We start from the raw sequence: 21,109 nt of genomic DNA, 5'->3' as shown, positions 1-21,109 counted from the left end.
AAGTTTTGGATCAGCAAGGAGAACGAGACAAACACGCTCCAGGACCTATCGCACTGAACTGATAAAGAACTGATAAAGCATGGGCTCCTGGTTTTTAGGCAGAGTGACAGAGAGACACTGTGCATTATAAAGAAGGCTACGGTACAGTCTATTGATCTGAATAATAAAAAAATCTATGTGTGTTGAACAATATTCCAATGCTCTTTAATAATTTTTTTACAATCAGAAATGTTTCAGAAGGGTTTTTGATTAGTAAGGATCTGTGATCGACATTCTTCAGACGTGGAGGTGGAATGTGGTTCTCCGTATTTGCAGATTCTGAATATTTGTGGGTGCCTCTTGTCCCTGACCCCCCCAAATACGAGGTAAATACTGAATGAAAAAGTGAACAAAGCAGGAAGTGAAAACGTGAATGCTGATGCTTGCAGCTGACTCCCTCTTCCTGGCACTTCATGTCAGACTTGCTCCTCACCAGAGTTTGAGTTTGCTGGAAAAAGATGTTTCAGTGACAGTAAAACAGATCAAAGTTTGGACTGTAACAGACACCATATTATGACAGATGAAACAATGGGTGAAATGACGAAACATGAAAAGGTCAAACCGTTGAAAGGATTTGGAGAGAGAGAGAGAGACCCCCCCCACACACAGACACACACACAGACACACACATTCTAAACTACACGTATTAGGTGGCTCCAAGAAGCCAAAATCCCACAGACTTCTATATAGGAATAAATAACTATTACTCAACCGTTCTACTGGTCAGAATAAACATTCTTGATCTGATACCTTTTTTTAACATGTTCTTGGTAATTCTGTTTTTTTCATGATATATATTTTTTTTGGTCTCACGTTAAACGTTCTAAATATTTGACAGATTTTGTGTTTCCTGCTTTCGACTGGTATGGGTGTGGACTTCCAATGAGCTAACTGCTGATTGCTGTGAACGGTTGCCATAGAAACAATGACTTTGACCGATTGGAACCAGTCACTGCCTACTGATGGTGTCTGGCTCCAACAAGGCAGTACCTGTATCGCAAAAAAATTGATGAATTAACTTTATTTTGTTCGAGACAGAAGTAAGCAGTTTTCTGTGGGTGACGTCTTGTGCGTTTAGGATGTTTTTTTTCTTCTGGGGGTCCAAAGTGATCGTCCAACCCCCTGTTATGTATAAAGGAGCAGCTCAATGTCAATCTAGAAATGGAAAGGATACCTAGAGGAAAGTGAAAACTTGATGACAAAAGCTTGACAATCAACAGATGCCATCACCTGGATCCCTTCACCGGTCAGATCATTACAGTCCAGAATCGGTCTTTACAGGTATTTTTATAAGTCACATATTTATATTGCTGGTTGATTTAGATTGAAAGTGGCTGGAGTACTAGCCACTATACTATACTTGTTATGATCACATCATAACAAGTATTACAGCTTCAGCCTACAGAAAAAATTCTCAAGATGAGTTTTGCTTCATGAGTTGCCAGACACCATTTAAACAGACAGTGGACTTTTTCACTAAGTGTTTTTAATAACTGTTATCTCTATCAGCATGTAAAACATCCTCCCAGATCATTAAATCAAAATTACAGTAATACAAAGTCTGCTTATCGCTTCATTCTCAGACCCGCTTGTGGCAATGGTGATCACTCCAGAATTCTTCTATTCAGAAGGGTAGACAGATAAACCTCATAACATGTACTGCTCATTGCTGGACTAAAGATAGTGAAACCCAAATACATGGTTGTTTTAATGCCATGGATTGGTAGAAGATTTTGATTAATACTGAGATGCTGTGACTGGTCTCACAGAAGGTCAACAAAACATTCCGGTCAAAAACCTTGAAATAACTCTGAAAAGAAAATGAAATTAAAGTACACGATGTGACTTGGCTGCATGGTGGCACAGTGGTTAGCGCTGTTGCCTCACAGCAAGAAGGCCCCCAGTTCAAGGGCGGCAGTGGCTCAGGCGGTTGAGCAGGTTGTCCAATGGTCGGCGGTTTGATCCCCGCTCCACCCAGTCAATTGTCTTTTGGTCCTTGGGCAAGACACTTCACTCTCCCTGCCTCCAGTGTAGCTCCACTGGTGTGTGAATGCGTATGAAAGTCCTGGTGATGGTCAGAGGGACCGTAGGCGCGAACTGGCAGCCACGCCTCTGTCATCACCGAGTATGAATAAGGAGTGAATGAATAATGAACACATTGTAAGCGCTTTGAGCATCTGGAAAAGTGCAGATAAATATAATCCATTATTATTATTATTAAGTGTCGGCTGGGGAACCTGTAACAGAACACCTTTCTGTGTGGAATTTGCATGTTCTCCCCTTGCATGCGTGGGTTTTCTCTGGGGACTCCCACCATCCAGAAACATGTTTCATAGGTTAATTGGTTGCTCTAAATTGTCCCTAGGTGTGTGAGAGTGTGTGGCTCTGAAACAGACTGGTGATCTGTTCAGGGTGATGGTCTTGGTGAGGATGTAGGGATTTTTTCCAGATGCCAAGAGCACCCCAGCAAACAGATGGGGGTTTACTATTTGCTCCAAGATTAAAATTTTACATTTTTTAAATAATAATAATAAATAAAAATAATTTCATTTCAATTTTAAATTTTAACGGCACAACCTGAAAACACCACAGAAGGATTGGATCTAGTTTGTAAGCTCCAGATAGACTGAACAGCTGAACTGTTCCTGAATCAAGTAATTCAGGCTAAATCAATTCAAATTTGTTCACTCTTTAAACCCTCGTGCTATCCTAGGCACTTTAACATTGGGAGTTGGGTCATCTAGACCAGTGTTTTTCAACCTTTTTTGAGCCACGGCACACTTTAACCTTGACAAAAATCCCGCGGCACACCAGCATCCAAAAAAATAGATAATCAAAAAAAAAAGAAAAAGCTCAGTCTGTATTGATCTACAGCCGCTCTGCAATCTCACATGCATTTTTGTGATAATTGTTGCAGAAAACACTGGAAGCTGCAGCTGTTTTTTCTAAAAGATGTATTAAAAATTCAGTCAAAAGATTCAAAAACTGTTTGATGTGTGTTCGTTGTTTTAAGACGTTGAGAGGAGAGACTCATTGTGCGCTAAGACAGTCACTTTACTGCATCATGGGAGATGTAGTGCCCGTGATCCGCCGACCGCAGAAAGACCAGCGTCTTTGAGCTTCATGGTTTTGTTCACTTGTTCCACTCTGATACCAGATTCTGTGGAAAGCTACACCGCTAAAGACGAGCTTTAGCTGGTATTTTTGTAAGAACAGAGAGACTTTTTTGCCCTAAATCAAAACAAGGAAGTGAATACTTTAACCACTTCTGATTGGTCAGACTGATGACATGTGATTAAGCCTTCAAGAATGATTGGTGGAGACAGTTAAAGGGGCGGGACTTTTCCTTACACAGTTATAGCTGCAGCTAAATCGCGGTATCCCGTTATTCTTATCAAAATGTCTTTAATAGAATCATATAAACACAAAGAAAAAATAATTTTATGATATTTCATATTCTTAACTTCTCAGTGTTTTATCAGGGCCTGTTTGGATGAACAAAGAGCTGTTTTCCTGGAGATGGTAATTGCTTTTTGATCAGTTAATGAGGGCAATTTCTCACGGCACACTTGACCATCTCCCACGGCACACTAGTGTGCCGCGGCACACTGGTTGAAAAACACTGATCTAGACCCACTAGACAGTGCGCTGAACCTTTTTTCTTCAATGATTTGTGATCTTCACTGGTTTCCATGGATTACATGAAATCTTTCCACCTTTATCCACCTTTGTCATGGTAGGGAGAACATGTCAATGTAAGGGTGGGGTCATCTAAGATAGCACAAGGGTTAAATGGGTAAAGCAATTAAAAAGGCCTTAAATCACAGGGTGTGAAGAAAAAGATTATTTTTACTTTACTACTTTTTGATGATTTTTACAAGAAAACCCCATTAAAAAACACAAAAGGATGAATCTTACTAGGACTTGCTAATCTTCTCTTTAAAAAGGAGAGTTAGCATCGTTATTTCAGTTGGTAATGAAAGCTGTCAAACCACAAAAAATGTATTACACTAAATGAAAATATTTCTAGGTTTAAGAATTTGATAATTGAAAAAGCAATAATCTTAAATTATTGCTACCAAAACTTGTTCTTTATGCAAAAAAAAAGTTTTTGCCCCTAAATTTTGACAAACCGTAATTTCCAGACTAAAGAGCGCACCAGATTATAAACCGCACCCATTACATTTTTAAAGGATAAAACATTTTGTACATACATAAGCCGCGCCTGTCTACAAGCGGCATGTGCCCAGATTGAAACATGTGTTGTAGATTAGGATGTGTATGTGCTGCATGTGCCACGCACCACGTATATAAGAAGGAGGGGAGAGCTCATGCAGCGCAAGATGGAGCGCTCTAACTCACTCTTGTTCTGCTGCGCTACTTCCTCTTACACACGCAGCACGCTGACACACATACTCATTCTACAACACCTATATAGTTAGTTCATTAGTTTGATAGTTAGTAGTTAGTTGTTACTGTTATTTGTTAATAAAGAATAGTGCTTTGTAATTATCACTTGTACCGGTATTCATTTGCAACGCGGCTGCCGGTGGATTTTATTCTTTTTTGGGGGGGTAAACCGCGACTCCGCAACTTCTGCTGCTTCATCACCGCGGTGATCAAAAATCCCACACCGTCACAGCTCTATTCCAAACAGTGCCTGTGACGCGGCAGTAACACGGCAGCAATATGGTAGTCACAGCACTAACAGGGCTGGTTAACCCTTGTGCTATCCTAGGCACTTTAACATTGGGAGTTGGGTCATCTAGACCCACTAGACAGGGCGCTGCACCTTTTTTCTTCAATGACACTCTCTCTCAGTGTATCCTTCGTTGTCGCTGTAAGTGTCATTCTCATCCTGAGGCAAATTCACTCCTGAGCTTGAGCTGTCCTCTCCGTCACGCAGCAGACCAGCTTTTCCAAACCCGTTGGTGATGGTGGATTCTTTCAAACAGCTTTTAACGATTGCTTTTAACTTGAAAGCTGCGTCATATGCATTTCTTCTTGCATTTTCCATGATGAGGGTCTATACATGCTATTCATTCACAGAGCAGGAATTTATATTAAACCTGCGTCTTCCTTGACACATATACGTAATCCCCCTGTCTCACTCTTTCCTTTCTGCTCGAGTGGCCATTAGAAAAAATGCATTACATTTTTTTTTTAAAAGGGCATAAATTAGCAGCATCATTGATTAAGCGTGTGACACAAGTAGCATCTTATAATCTGCAAATTACGGTACCTTTTAATCTGTAATACAGCCTGAGTTCATCTGGCCCTTTAAAGAACATAGATTTGAAAGAAAATACTAATAAGAACAAATGAAGACATTCAGTGTGTCCGGTTAAGCTAAACTTCATGGTATGTTTCTGAAAATAAACAGGAAAGAAAACATTCCAGCATCATTGTGAATTAGCAAAAACAACAAAAACAAAAAAAACTACCATATTCTTTGGGAGTATAAATTGCGTTTTCTTTTTAATAGTTTGGCCAGGGGTGGAACTTCTATTCAGGAGCGATATATATGTTTTTTTAAATATAAATAGTCCCATGTATTTGTTATTTTCCCACTAACAACTGGATGTCAGTATTTGCTGCTAACAGCAACGCAGAAGAATGAGCGTCATCCCAAATCAAACAAAACATGGAGGGAGATGGAGCAGCATCTCACCCATGTAGCATAAAACAAATCTTCATTTTACTGCTTAATTTTTAATTACTGGTTTTAATTTTTGCTTTATTTGTTTTTGTATGTTTATACTAGGGGTGTAACAAAACAAAAATCTCAATTCGGTTTGGTTCAGAATTTCACTGGGCTCGGTTTCTATCTGTCTGTCTGTCTGTCAATCTATCACTTACAAAATGCATTTATTGGTTTTACATGACAATATATAAAATTGACCAATGTAGATGATCTGCTTGATCTTCTTTCTCTTTTGGCTTTGCCCATCAGGGGTTGCCACAGCGAACAAGTTGCATGGTAAACTTGGCAATGTTTACGCCGGATGCCCTTCCTGATGCAACCTTCTCAAAGCAACCGGGCTTGGAACTGGCACAGCAGTAGAGAAGGGAACAGGGAGCAGCCCGGAGTTGAACCCTGGTTTCACAGACGGAAGCCGCCGCAAACCAGCACGAGCTAAACCGGCTCCCCAGTTGATCTGCTTAATAAAATAAGAAAAATTATTAGCTGCCGGAACCAAAAACTAACACTGGTCTGAAAAAAAACATTTGAACTTGCACATTTTTTTTCTTGTAGACCAGATTGTTACAGTCGGGCGATGCTGTTTTACGTTTGTTTAACAGATTAGATATGTTACTGTGGCATACGCTATCTTTGTGTAACAATGTCTACACAAAGCATTCAACTTATCCAATTGTCTTTTCCCTTCGTGGATGCTGACAACAAAGCCAAAGTGTTCCCACACAGGAGAGCGTAAGGAGATGGGGGGGGGGGGGGGGGGGGGGGGTCCTCATCTCGTCTGCATTAGTCCATATTGTCATGGTGCCTCTGCCAGTTACTCTCCCCCTCCCCCGTCTGTTCTGCCTTGGACGCGACCAGCTGTTACTTCATCTTCGCCGGCACTTACCTAAGGAGATCCTGGACCAGCATTCAACGCCAGTTCGTTGTTCCTCCCACGGTGCTTAGTCTGGCCTGCTCATGCTCCTGTGTGTTGTCAAGTTTCTTCTTACTAATTTTGCCTCTCGCTCCGCTCACAGGAAAAACCACCACGGATACTCACCTGGTCGCCGTCCCTCTGTTTCACGAGTCTCGCTCCTCGATTTCTAGTGCCTTCATCCTCCAGCGAGCCGCCACACCGCCTTCTGGAAAAAAAAAACATTCATTTACTGACAGTGAATTAAATCATTCTAACTTACAACCGCTAACCTCCCGTCTCCTAGTCCCCTTCCGGGTTCCAGTATTTGGGTCACTCCTAACTCTTGCGATACCATGTCACATATATTGACATGCCAACTGTCCGTCACCTAATAGGGTCCCGGAGGAAACTCACGGCTAACATTACTTCCGCCTCGGCGCCAAGTTAATACAGTGGCGACCTGGGGGTTAGCCCCGCCTATAGCCAGTAAGACTACTTTGAGTGGCGTAGTAGCTCTTTCTGGGGAATTTTTTTAAAATAGTTAGTCTTAGTCATCCATTTTCCAAATTAATACTCCTCACAAAATTGTTTTTTTTCAAACAATTCCAACTTTCTAATGGAAAAACTATGAGCATCTGTTTCAACCAGTGCATTAACTTGGGCCTACAAGTTTTTTCCCAAAATATTGCAATGTATCTTTTTGCTTGTAAAAAACACATGTTAACCATAATCTGTTCGCTTTTAGTAAATTTGTCATTTGAAGGATGTATACCTAAAAAAAGCTTTGTTTGTATGCCGTATTTTCTGGAACCTTCACCACGATTAACCTGTGTGTGCTGAACAAAGCACGACAGCTGGCAGAGAAGAATATAACAATAGTCGTCTCTTTTTTTTTACCTTTTCCTGTCCAACAGCTGAGCAAACAGATAAGAACTTAAGGCCTATGTCAGACATATTTTACTTTTACAAAAAATCTTCGCACACACCAGATGTATATTTGAATAAACCCCAGAAGGGTGGGGGGAACAGAAGGGTGATTATAGAAGGGGGGGTAAAAAGCGGGGGGTTGTCATGATTCTCAGAGCGTGGCGAACCCAGTTGCTGGAACCCAGAAATACAACAGGTAAGTGGCAGGTAAGAAATGATTTATTTCTTTCCAGGAAGATTTGGTTTTTGTGTTGACGGAGGTCTGAGCAGGACAGAGGCTTGCGGCGTGGCTTGAGCGCTTGGCTGTGGCGTGGCTGGAGCGCTTGGCTGTGGCGTGGCTGGAGCGCTTGGCTGCGGCGTGGCTGGAGGTGTTTAACGCGGTCAGCGTGAGCCAAGAGATCTTCTTGTTCTCCAAGAGCGTGATGGATGATCCAACTGGCGTCACTCGTGGGGTGATTCTCCTGAGGTTGGACAGCAGAATTAATACAAGGCAAAACTTGACTTAGCAAGACCATGAACAAGACTAGACCAGGCGTAGTCACCATAAGGGGCAACGAACTGGCGTCGAATGATTGAGTTGAGTCTCCTTAAGAGCAGAGGAGGTTGATGAGCTGAGAGATGAAAGCTGGTGGAGATCAGGAACAGAGTGGAGAGGAGCTGGAGGGGGAGGAGTCTGACAGAGGCCCCATGAGAGGGCTCAAATCATAAAGCAAAAAGGTGCTGGATGTTTATATCATTACGGTCAGGTTTATATGTATAACATATCTAAAAGAACCCGGGCCTGTCAACACACACACTCAAATGTTACGAACATACCTTTTGGCTCAAATAATAATAATAAGATAATAAGATCATTTTTTTCTGTCTGACTGCTATTGTTTATTGCTAGTTTTACTTTGAAATATCTTGCATGCATAGTTAAAGGTAAACTAAACAGTAAATTTTAGTTTACCTTTAATTTATGTTGGTACTTGGCAATTTTTTTTTAATTTCAATTTAAAATAAACTTGTTTTCCTGACATTTTTCTCTAAAACCGTGTGTTTGTTGCCCCTGGTGGTTCAAACGAGAAATTAAAGTTGAATTTCGTGATTGGTCAACTGTTGTATTTTTTTTTTTTCAACTTTATTGAACAAAGCATAAACATGCAAAATCCAGCATCAATGAATCAGAAAGAACATCAGCAGTGATAGTCAATGTCGTCAATCCAAACTTATTGAATCATCTCAAGTAAAAAAAAAACAATCAGAAAAATATCCAAAATAGAATATGCTGATAGAAAAATAAAGTATCTTAAAATATATAAAAGGGGATTACAAAATAATGATTATAATAATATTTATAATACAAAGTTTTCTTAGAGGAGGGGATTACCTATCAAACAAAAAAGCACAAATTATTTCAGTGTTACTTGCTTTGGGTGTGTTAATTTTTTTAATATATTCATAAAACTGGAGCATCTCGATCTTAATTATGGTGAAGTTGGGAGTTGTTTTTTTTATTCTGCACTTATAATGTAAAATTTGGAATGGAGAAGTAACAAATTAATACTTTTTTCTACTTTTTTATCATCCGAATTAAAATATGCGACTATTTGTTTCAAATTTGAAGCAATTTTACAATTAAATTTGCTCTTTACAAAGCGTTGTAATTGGTTCCAAAATTCACGGGAAAGTTTACAAAAGTAGAAAAGATGAAGAACTGATTCAGGGAAATCAATACAAAAACTACAATTATTTTCTATATTTGAGAATTTGGATATAAACATATTTGTGGGGTAAATATTATGTAGAATTTTTTTGTGTATTTCTTTAACTTTATCTTATACAAAATGTATCTGGCAATAACCAAGCTTTTTTCCAAAATATATCATTTAAAAGGTTGTTCCATAATATTTCTCCTTTTGGTGTGATATTTCTTTTTTCACTTAAGGTATTCCGAATATATTTAATGTCGCATTCTTTATTGAGAATATCCATTTTATAGGCGTCTTGATATTTAAGGTGAGAGGTCATCAGCTGAATTAATCCTGAGGGGAGAGCTTTCATTACACTATTAAATTCTTTGCTGGTTACTGGAAAACACATTTTATTTAGAAATCTGCCATAATACAAAATCGTACGATTCTCGTCAAAAAGATTCGAAACATAAATTATTTTTTTGTCAATCCAGTTTTGTTTAAACAAAGATTTATTTTGTATTGTTATGTCTTCATTGTTCCAAATTATACTTTTGTGTGGTGAGAAATTGTGATTGTAACATAACTTCCAAGCCAGAAGAGCCTGGTGATAAAAATTTGAGAGATTGACGGGAATCTTTTTGATATTATAGTTACATTTTAATAGAAATTGAAGGCCACCAATTTTATTAAAAATATTGAAGGGGATGAAGTACCAAATTGAATTCGAGTGTTGAAGGCATTTTTTAATCCAGTTAATTTTAAATGTATAATTCAAATCAGAAAAATTTATGAGTTCAAACCCTCCTTTACATGAGGGGGCATAAAGTTGTTCTTTCTGGAGATAGTGACGTCTATTTTTCCATGCAAAGTTAACTAAGAGGTTATTTATTTCTTTGGAAGTTGAATCAGGAACAAATAAAGATAAGGCAGGATAAACTACTCTTGAGATCCCTTCTGCTTTAGTCGAGAGGATCCTGCCAAAAATAGATAGATCTTGTTGAAGCCACATATTCATAACATCCTGCATTTTTTTTATTCTCAAGGAGAAGTTTTGCTTTTGTCTAGATTTAATGTCTTTAGTTATACTAATACCTAAATATGTAACTACATCTTTAATCGGGATACTATGAATTTTTTCATATTTTACGTTTTTAATACTTAATATTTCACATTTTCCTAAGTTAAGGTTAATCCGGAAGCATTTGAAAAGGAGTTAATTGTGCTTATAGCAAGGTCAACTTGGTTTTTTGTCTTTTAAGAATAATGCAGTATCATCTGCTAGTTGTGTTATGTTGATTTCTTTCTGAAATAAAGATAAACCTAATAAGTTTGGACAATATTTAATTCTTATTGAAAGTAGTTCTGTAGTTCATCTTTAGTTAAAGGGATTATCACAGATAGATTTGAATGTGTCTGAAATAGAAGGGATGTGTTCTTTTAGGTTACCTAAACATTTTTGACTGTATTTTTCATTAAATTTGGAAATATACAATTCTTCATAGAATCTTTTTACATGGTTTGCGATTTCTGTGGGGTCAGTACAAATATTATTATCAATTTTCAACTTTGTAATTGTATTTCTTTTATAATTTCGTTTTTCTAAAGCAAAAAAGTAGCTGGTATTTTTTTCTCCATTTTCTAGCCATTTTGCTCTAGATCGAATGAAGGCGCCTTTTGCAGCTTCAATGTATAATTTATCTATTTCATTTTGAAGTTGGGTTAAATTTGTCTTTTCATCCTCAGAAAGACACGTTTTGTGTAATAAAGACTATACAGCTTCCATTATCGTATTTTCTTTGGCCTGTTTGTTTATGTTTGGAGTTTTACTACGTTCAATTGCTATTGATCTAGGGCAGTGTTTTTCAACCTTTTTTGAGCCACGGCACACTTTAACCTTGACAAAAATCCCGCGGCACACCAGCATCCAAAAAAATAGATAATCAAAAAAAAAAGAAAAAGCTCAGTCTGTATTGATCTATAGCCGCTCTGCAATCTCACATGCATTTTTGTGATAATTGTTGCAGAAAACACTGGAAGCTGCAGCTGTTTTTTCTAAAAGATGTATTAAAAATTCAGTCAAAAGATTCAAAAACTGTTTGATGTGTGTTCGTTGTTTTAAGACGTTAAGAGGAGAGACTCATTGTGCGCTAGACGGTCACTTTACTGCATCATGGGAGATGTAGTGCCCGTAATCCGCCGACCGCAGAAAGACCAGCGTCTTTGAGCTTCATGGTTTTGTTCACTTGTTCCACTCTGATACCAGATTCTGTGGAAAGCTACACCGCTAAAGACGAGCTTTAGCTGGTATTTTTGTAAGAACAGAGAGACTTTTTTGCCCTAAATCAAAACAAGGAAGTGAATACTTTAACCACTTCTGATTGGTCAGACTGATGACATGTGATTAACCCTTGTGCTATCTTAGATGACCCCACCCTTACATTGACGTGTTCTCCCTACCATGACAAAGGGGGATAAAGGTGGAAAGATTTCATGTAATCATTGGACACCAGTGAAGATCACAAATCATTGAAGAAAAAAGGTTCTTAACTTCTCAGTGTTTTATCAGGGCCTGTTTGGATGAACAAAGAGCTGATTTCCTGGAGATGGTAATTGCTTTTAGATCAGTTAATGAGGGCAATTTCTCACGCACACTTGACCATCTCTCACGGCACACTAGTGTGCCGCGGCACACTGGTTGAAAAACACTGATCTAGGGAGCCGGTTTAGCTCGTGCTGGTTTGCGGCACCTTCCATCCGTGAAACCAGGGTTCGACTTCGGGCTGCTCCCTGTTCCCTTCTCTGCTTCTGTGCCGGTCCCAAGCCCGGTTGCTTTGAGAAGGTTGCGTCTGGAAGGGCATCCGGTGTAAAACATTGCCAAGTTTACCATGTGACTTGTTTGCTGTGGCGACCCCTGATGGGAAGAGACAGAAGAATTGCTATTGATCTAACTTTAAATTTAAAGAACTCCCATTTCTGCTTAGCATTCATGTTTTTATTTCCAAATATATGTTTTGCTTCTTGTCTAATGGAATTTTCAAGATGTTCATCTTCAAGTAATTTGTTATTAAATTTCCAATATCCTCTTAATTTATTGTCAGTTTTGTGTTTTGAACCATTTAGTTGGATAGTTATCATTTTGTGATCAGAAAAGGGGGCATAACAATGTGAAGTATTAGTTATATATTGTAGACAATTACAGGATGTTAACCATAAATCTATTCTTGATTGCAGAGTTTTACAAGAGTTACTCCAGGTAAACTCTTTGCTACTTGGATTGAAAAAACGACATGCATCAATGAGGGAAAGTTTATCAATTAAGAAATCAGTCAATTTAAATTGAGAGTTTAGAGCTCTTACTGGAAATCTATCCACACAATCATTTGGGGCATCATTAAAGTCTCCCCCAATAATCAGAATTGCATCTTTATATTTCTTTATAAAAGTCTGTATAATATTGTAAACATCTGTAGCTAATTGTTTTGCTTGTGCTATTATATTGTGACCATACATATTAAGGATTATGGAAATGGAATTATCCATCTTTAACGCCATTACTATCCATCTGCCATCTTCAGAACTCTTTTTTTTCTGAAATATCCCCAGTAAATTTGTTAAAGAGTATTGAAACACCTGCAGAATGATGAGAAGCATGAGAGAAAAAATACTGATCACCCCACTGAGATTTCCAAAATTTTTCATCCAACTCTCAATAGTGAGTTTCTTGCAACAGAAAAATATTTCCGCCAGTTCTTCTAAGAAAAAGAAATAATGCTTTTCTCTTGGTTGTATCACGTAGTCCCCTAACATTTAAAGAAATTATTTTTAAAGAGTTAAACTTAAAATCAGTCATAGCTTATAAAACACAGAACTTGAAAATAAGAACTAAGAACAAATAACAATTCAATACCAACTCACCTAGCTTTAGGGATAAGTTGGAAACAAAAACTTATCTAAAGTTTGACATGCCTTCATAAGGTAAATTCTAAGTCAACAAATGACTGTTGCAAAGGGAATATTTCTTAATTACTGACCTTTACAGTTACATCAATCAGTCTTTTAGATTTTCAGCTGAAACTCTCTTTCCATCGATGATGGCATCCTGTCCTCTCCAGGTGGCTTTCTTCCCTTCTTTCCGAGCTTTTTCCACCAACGGCCAGATCTTTCCCCTGTTCTGCCTTTCACGAAAGGTCAAATCTTCGGCGATGCGAAGCTTCCTTTTTTTTTTGATTTGATTTGAAATGGTTTATTTCAAGCAATCAAATAGAAATAATACACAAAAACAATATAATCATCAGTTATACATTCATACAGTAACTAATCAAACTTAGGATAATTAGACATAATTCATAAATATTACTTGAAAGGGAGTGGAAGGAAGCGAACTTATATAATCCCACTCCGTTATACTATAACCATTTTATTACATGATTTATCAATATCCGGTTCCTAGGTTTTATCAGACAGAATTAATAATCATAAGGTATCAATAAAGCACATGCCAAAGATGAATTACTTAAGTACTACGTCAAAAATAACTATTTTAGAAATCAACATGGCAAATGCAGCATCTGAAATATATGCAAATTATGTTACTTTTAAAAGTCATGCTTTAAAACATAATACTATATCAGTAAAATAGACACAACACTGTTTCAGGAATTTTCATAGCAAAAATTTCATCAAGTATCAAAAGTTAAAAACATGTGCAAAGTTATGCTACATTAGGAAAGATTTTTAAATCAATTTATCAATTTTAGGAGCTAGTGAAGTACTATCATCAAAAGTCAATCAATTTAACAATTTTCAAAGGTGATTAATCATTTGTTTTACTCTTTTTGTATTTTTTATTTGTATTTTTCTTTTTTTCTTTTTTCTTCTTTTTTTATATAATAAAGTAATGCTGTGGGGGAAAAATAAAAAGGGTCCATAAACTGTCGAATTGTCCAAGGTTGGCATTTCTTCTTTTACTGATAACAGCCGATTCTCTTGGTTTAAACAGTTAATAGTTTTCTTCCATGTTATGTCTGCAGACATTAGATTCAGGTCCATATCCTTCTTCAGCTGATATCAGCTGCGGTGAAAGTTGAGGTCAAGTTGTCTGCAGGTCAGAACTCTGCTGTTATTCAGGTTACGTCAGACATACAGAGAAAGTGATGATTCCAGGTGTCATATTTCTTGAAATTATTTGGCTCTTTGATTTATTACTCCACGTTGTTTCAGACAACCGTAATCAAGCACTTCTCAAAGTCCTTCATGGTGTTCACGACCAGAACCTTGGACCGGTCCTCTGGACCGAGCGGTTTGACGTAAATCCTGCAGCCTTTAACCCAAGTGTTCTCAATCTGCTTACGCTTCCAAGCCGTGCATGTTTTGAGATTTCAGCATTCCTTCTGGTCAGATGGTCGTTCAGATAAACAGCCGAACCTTTCAGTTGTTTCCTTTGGTTCATCAAAGCTAGCTTGTGTTTGTGATTCACAAACCTGATGAGGATCGCTGGTTTATCCGTCTCCTTTCTCCTGGGGAGCAGGTGGCAGGTCTCGATGGTATTGAGATCCAGGGAAATCCCTTTAGATGTGAGAAATGAAAGTATTTGCTGTTCCAGCGACGCTGCACCGAACTCCGTATTAGAACTGCTAGCTACGCTAGCGCTAGCATTAGCAGTGCTAGCTCCTGCTGCATTCAGCTTCGCTCGAGGCTTGATTGGTACTCCAGTGAGAATGACATTATTCATCCTTACTTGCTGTTCCACATCGTCCAGTCTTTTCTCCAGAATCTCGACCCAGTTTTCTCGCTGCTCGTTTTGAGCCCGAAATCTTCGGAACTCTTCCATCATCTCCCAGAGCGGTGTTAGCTTAGCCGACACTTGATCCATAAAACTTTTCAGCGTTTCTTGAATAATGTCAAGAGACTTTTTGAGCTCTTCATATTCCTGGGGTTTCTTCGGGGGCATGGTCAGCTCTCTTTTTTGGAGAAAAATCAACTTTTTAAGTAATTTGAAGATAGTTGTATTCGCAGAGAGGCACGCCACGCGTCCTGCTGTATAACCCGGAACCCTTTCCTTCATGACTGCAGCATCCTTTGACGCCCTCCAGATTTTCTGCCTGAAGACTCGCATTGTGAATTGAATGATGACTGGTCGAGGCCTGCTTTCATCTATACGCTGTCCCACGCGATGCACTGTGTCAATGAGAAAGCCAAATTTCTGCCTTTCTTCTAGAGCTATCTGGACAAAAACCTCAAAAACTTTTCCTCTTGTTTCCTCCGTTGTTTCATTTGTGGATTCAGGAAGGTTGAACATCTTCAGATTCCACCTGCGACTGTACCATTCCATCTCATCGGTCTTCATCTCCAGATCTGAAAATCTGTGATTCACCTCTTGCATCCTTTTCTCGCTTTTTTTAACCTGGTGATCCAAGCCTTCCACCACGTCTTTGATGGTTACAATATCTGTAGTGTTTCTGCAGATCTTTTCTTCAAGGGAAGCAAATCTGCCCGTTAATTTGCGAATTGCATGTAAAATATCAGCATTTGACACATGTTCTTCTTTTTTTCCTGAACACTCTTTCTTTGACAGAGGACTTGAAGCAGGAGATTCAAGCAGCAGTGCACAAGCAGAACCTGCGCCCTCTTCATCTGTGTCCATTAACATGTTCCCTTTGATTTTATCTCGTTTCTGCATGGCGTTAGCAATAGCTAGCTAGCAGTCGCTAATAGTGGTGGATTGAAAGATCTTCCCCAGAGCGAGTAAGTAATGTTGAGTTCGTTTTTGTTTTTTTCCTTTTCTTTTTTTTAAGCAAGTTCTCTTACCGGTAGTCAGACAGTAGCCGCGTTTACATGGGCAAAAGTAATCGGAATGAACGCCTGATCGGAAAGAAAATGCGTCATGTAAACGCGCCGTTCGGAATACTCTGCCCCGGTCAGACTCATTCGGATCAGAATTTCTTTCCGATCGAGATAGGTGGGTTATACCGATCGTTTATCCGATCGTGGAGCATGTAAACGGTCATTCCGATCGTGTGTCACTGCTGCTCTGGTTTACGTCACGCATAGACGGTGTTTCGCTGAGAGAAAGCTTTGGAGCGCATACGGGACCGACCAGCTCTGCGGACGCCCCGTGAAAAGCGCCGCTCCGCTCTCGCCCCGCTGGCTCTCCCCTCTCTTACACCCCTCACGGGGGAGATTCGGAGGAGGAGCGCTCACTCGGTCCACTGGCACCCGAGTGAGCAGAGCAGCTGGATTAATAATGTTGTGTCCGGGGGGGGGGTTACGTGTGCGTTTTGTTGTTTTGTTATGTGTGGGAGAATTCAGACTGCGAGCCGTCCCGCCGCTCTGGGTTAGCGGCTGCAGGACTCAGGAGGAACCGTGTTTGAACAGAGCTCGGGCCGCTAGCTCACAGAGTGGCTTGGGGCGGTCTGTCTGTGTGAACTTTCAGAGCAGAAATAAATGTCGCTCAGTCCTTAGAAAGCTGCAGATTGCTGCGTTTCTCGCACGGTCCTGGATTTTGTGTCCATCCATCAGGCTAATGATGTTAGCCCGTGTTAGTCTGTCCTAAGCTTTCGTCCAGCTTAATTCTTCCACAAAAAAAGCACTGACCACACAGATTAAATATAACGATGAGCGAACAGGCAATTCATAATATTCATGACATTAATAAAAGCACGTTTGGAAGATCGTCTCGTATGTTACCGAGCTGCTGCATAAATGTCTGTGGAAGCGGTTTGTTTACAACGGGACCTATATCCGCATCCGGGTGATTTTTACACTACTGCGCATGCCCAAATGATTCATTCCGAACGAGAGTATGAGCCATGGGAACGTTTGTTCTAATCGGAAAAAGGTTTTCTGTGCCCATGTGCACTGGTGAATTTTAACCCGACCATTGATCCGATCAAGATATTCTGCCCATGTAACCGCGGCTATTGTATTCATTTGTTGTCTTGTTACTAATAGACAGGGTTTGGCACGCAAACTTCTGCAGAGTTTAGAACACTGTCTGCTCGCGGTCCGCCATCTTGCCGAACCTCATCAACTCCAGTGTCATTTCAGAAGTTTCACGTCATGCCCTGCTGCACCAGTACAAAAGCCCTGCCCTTTTCGGGTTTGCACAGACTGGTCACATTTTTCTTATTTTCATCGAGACAATAATTTAAAAAAATCCTCTTTTCACCTCAAGCTAACCTCACTGTTAATCACAGATCTAGACCACACACACCCTGTTCAGTCCGCCTCCCCTAGCTCCGCCCCCTTTTCCTTTTTCAAATCTGGGCTGAGAGTGGAGTCAGTCTCCAACTGTCCTGTTGTTGTACCCTTTAAGGTTTCAAGAACAATGAACAATAAAAGAAAAATACATTTTTTTAAATAATTTGAAATAAAAATGACTTGTCCAGTGAAAAACACTTGTACTTCCTTGAATGGAAGGGGATCTATGGATTATTATTCGCAAAATGGTAATATATATTGATACAAACATACAGGTACTTCAAGAAATACCGACATATTTTATGAAACTTGAATTACTTATTTTTAGTTTATTCAGGCTGCTAAAAGACAGATTGGTTAGTGTTTGCCTGCAGGGGCTCCATCAAATATTACTTTCACCCCTGAGTTTCACAGGCTTCCTGCAGTTCCTCCTCCTCCTCAGAATGGGTATGTTTTGTGATAAAGTATGAAGAACAAATGAAAACTTCCCACCTGAACTGAACCACAAATCTTTCCAGTAAAGTATGACATTGCAGGAAAGAATGTCATTTCCAAGGATAGTTCTCATTTCACGGCATATTAATTCAGCAATCTCCTGTGGCAGGTGATCAGAAGCTGTTGGAACTGAAATGTAAGCAGGTTTCAATGAAGGAGATGAGCCACTTCACTGTCTGATCAAAGAGGTTGTACATTTGAATAGATCCTCTCTTGAAGGCAGTTAGGAGATTCAGTAACCTGTAAGTGACGCTCTGAGCCCAGCGTCTCCCCTGCTGGTAAAACAATAGAGCATCATTTGATTAACCAGGTGGAACATGTCATTAACTGGCCGAGCTGAGCGCTCAGACTGGACCCTCAATGCATTTGCCATTTGCTCTAATCTGATTAACTATGCACGCTGCATCAAAGGCTTCATGGCTTTGATCATGTATTGACAGAACACATCCGGTCCCAGTTCACCTTCTCAGCCTTCCTGTCTGGCCAATCCAAAGCACTGCTCATAAGTTTATCTGCCTTCTGCCTGCCAGTCTGTGATCCCGGCTGCTGGCTCAGACCTGAAGGCTTCAACCCGGTCAGCCACCAAATCCAGACCCTGGATAATTTTGGGAGGCTGACAGATTGGAGTCGACAGTCTTTTGATGTGATGTGTGGACCCATTTTACATCTTCACTCATCATCATTTCATTTAGTTTTTCTGTTTGTCTTATAATTATTTTCCTTATAAAGTGTTTCTGTCCATCCTGTTAAAGTAGTTATGCTTTTTATGCATCATCCTCACTGTTACCTTGCATCTCTTTGTAATTAGTTTTACCTTTTAGTTAGTTGGACTTTGATGTTATTTTTCCTTCTCTACCTCATATTTCATGCAGTTTATGCAGCTGGAAAAACTATTTTATACAATAGTCTAAAGTCAAATTACACATTTACTGATTTAACAGGTAAAAAATTAAAGTGAAATAACATTTGAAATAAAATCATTTTAACCCCTAAGAACCCATCATGACACCAGTGTGACAGAAAGACATCAGAAATGGATTCTGTGGTCAACTTGGTTTGTGGTAAAATAAACATAGGTTGTGTCCGAATTCCCACCCTTCTTCCTAACTACTAAAAAACGACAGTGCGGGACTATCTAGTGCCCTGGGTTTTAAAAGCAATTCAGACACCATGCTCACTACTTTTTTTTTTCTTCAAACTACGAATATGACATCATTGATTTCACGAAGTGAAAATCTAATTGCTATGAGCGTTTCGCAAAGACAATTTATGAATCCACTAAAAAATAAATTTAATTACAATTGTTTTTGCAAAAACTGTTCAAATGCAATGCATTGTGGTTTATATTCGCCAATCTAGTGAGGATCGATGCACACTGTTCGCAGAGACTCCTGGGAAATTTCTAGGGCACTCAATTTTGAAATTGAAGATTTGGACAGCACTACAAAATGGTGAACACACTATATAGTGCACAGAGTGTAGTGAAGGAATTTGGACATAGCCAGAATTGTATTTTTAAGAGAAATGAGTTCTTATGGGTTAATAAGCAGATGATTTTTATTATCTACAGTTATAAATATTTCTATAAAAAGATGAATGTGGGGTTAAGACTACATTCTCTTTGAGGTCACTTTGTCCTTTTAGAGCTGCAGGATTTGGATTTTCCAGTGAAATGTTCCAAAGCTTGGTTTCAAAGCAAAAGTATAAGAAAAGGTTCAACAAAAAGCTCAAGATTTAATAGAATAGATAAAAATGCCATCCATCCACCCATCCATCCATTTACCCATCCATCCATTCACCCATCAATCCATTCACCTAGCCATCCATTCACCCATCAATCCATTCACCCATTAATCCATCAAGTCCCTCGGTCCAGATCGAGTCTGCTTAAATAGGTCCAGATTGAGCCCTGTACCTCGCAGTTGGTCTGTAATTCAGACTGTTGTCTAGAGATTTTTTTTTCAAACTAAAGCCTGTGGCGGCAGTGGCTAAGGTGGTTGAGCAGGTCAGCCAACGATTGAAGGGTCAGCAGCTCGATCCCCAGTCAACTGTTACTGTGTCCTTGTGCGAGACACTTCACTGGCATTTGAATGGCGGTAGGCGCGTACTGGCAGCCACCCCTCTGTCAGTCTGCCCCAGCCGTGGCTACATCAGTAGCTTACCATTACCAAGTAAGAAGGAATAATCGCTACACATTGTATTTGCTTTAAACGTCAAGAAAAGTGCAGAAAAATTCAATCCATTATTAGTATGAACAAAACCAAATGACCAAAGATCTCTTCAGACTGCACTTTGCAGTCCTTGTCAGGATTGTTCACTAATTCAAACTTTATATTTTGCTGACCAATTTTGAATGTCTGAATCAACGTCAGCTACTGCACTTTTTACTGCTACTGAGGCATGCTGCAGGGCGGTTACTGAGGAGATGTCTGCTATGAAGATACACCGATACATGTTTATTCATTCATTCATTTTCTATTCCGTTTTGTCCCTTTCTGGGTCACAGGGTTGCCGGAGCCTATCCCAGCCCCTTATGGGCGAAGGCAGGGGACACCCTGGACTGTTCGCCAGTCTGTCGCAGGGCCACAATCACACACACATTCACTCTCACACTCACACCTAGGGACAATTTAGAGTTTCCAACATGAAGCATGTTTTTGGACGGTGGGAAGAAGCCGGATACCCCGGAGATAACCCACGCATGCATGGGAGGAACATGCAAACTCCAAATAGTGTTTATGACAAATAGATTTTTCCACTCTGAGAACAGATTGTATTCAGACTGACCTCCAAAGATGGGTCTGAGAGTGGTTCACTGTTCATGGACCAGGGTCCACTTAGGTCTTTTCAGACTGAAAGTCTGTTCCAGATTATCGGGGGAAATAAACTGGTTTACTTAAAGCAGACCAAATGTGTCCAGTCGGAATTCAGCCTAAACTTATTTCAACTTTTTAAAGCTAGAAATGAATTGTTTTACTGTCATGATCCTTAGAGATTTATCAACTATTGACTGTATGAGGTTAACCACATCATGTTAACAGTTTGAATGAGGGCAGCAAGGACTGTCAGAGACTGTTAGTTTGATAGATGAGGCTGACTGATCATTCTGACTGTCAGTTCAAGAAACAATGACTCCAAACAGTCTGCAGTGAGCTGCTTCAGTGTCTCAGACAC

The 21,109-nt window shown here is 39.5% G+C and overlaps 1 protein-coding gene across 3 annotated transcripts in view; it reads left to right on the top strand.

Annotated features, from left to right (window-relative positions):
* The first annotated feature begins 1,050 nt into the window (after positions 1–1,050).
* The window catches only part of esd (esterase D/formylglutathione hydrolase), a 38,658-nt gene continuing 18,599 nt past the window's right edge, over positions 1,051–21,109 (top strand). For all 3 annotated transcript variants that reach the window (XR_910869.4, XR_013652697.1, XM_023950905.2), the window contains exon 1: positions 1,051–1,320. The gene's annotated coding sequence lies outside the window, so the exon portion shown is untranslated. The remainder of the gene's footprint in view (positions 1,321–21,109) is intronic.

The sequence above is a fragment of the Oryzias latipes genome, chromosome 21, assembly GCF_053564925.1.
Source record: "Oryzias latipes strain Hd-rR chromosome 21, Olatipes_Hd-rR_3.1".
NCBI classification, from domain to species: Eukaryota; Metazoa; Chordata; class Actinopteri; order Beloniformes; family Adrianichthyidae; genus Oryzias; species Oryzias latipes.
The sequence above is the reverse complement of the archived record's forward strand: the minus strand, read 5'-3'. Positions and strand labels throughout refer to the sequence as shown.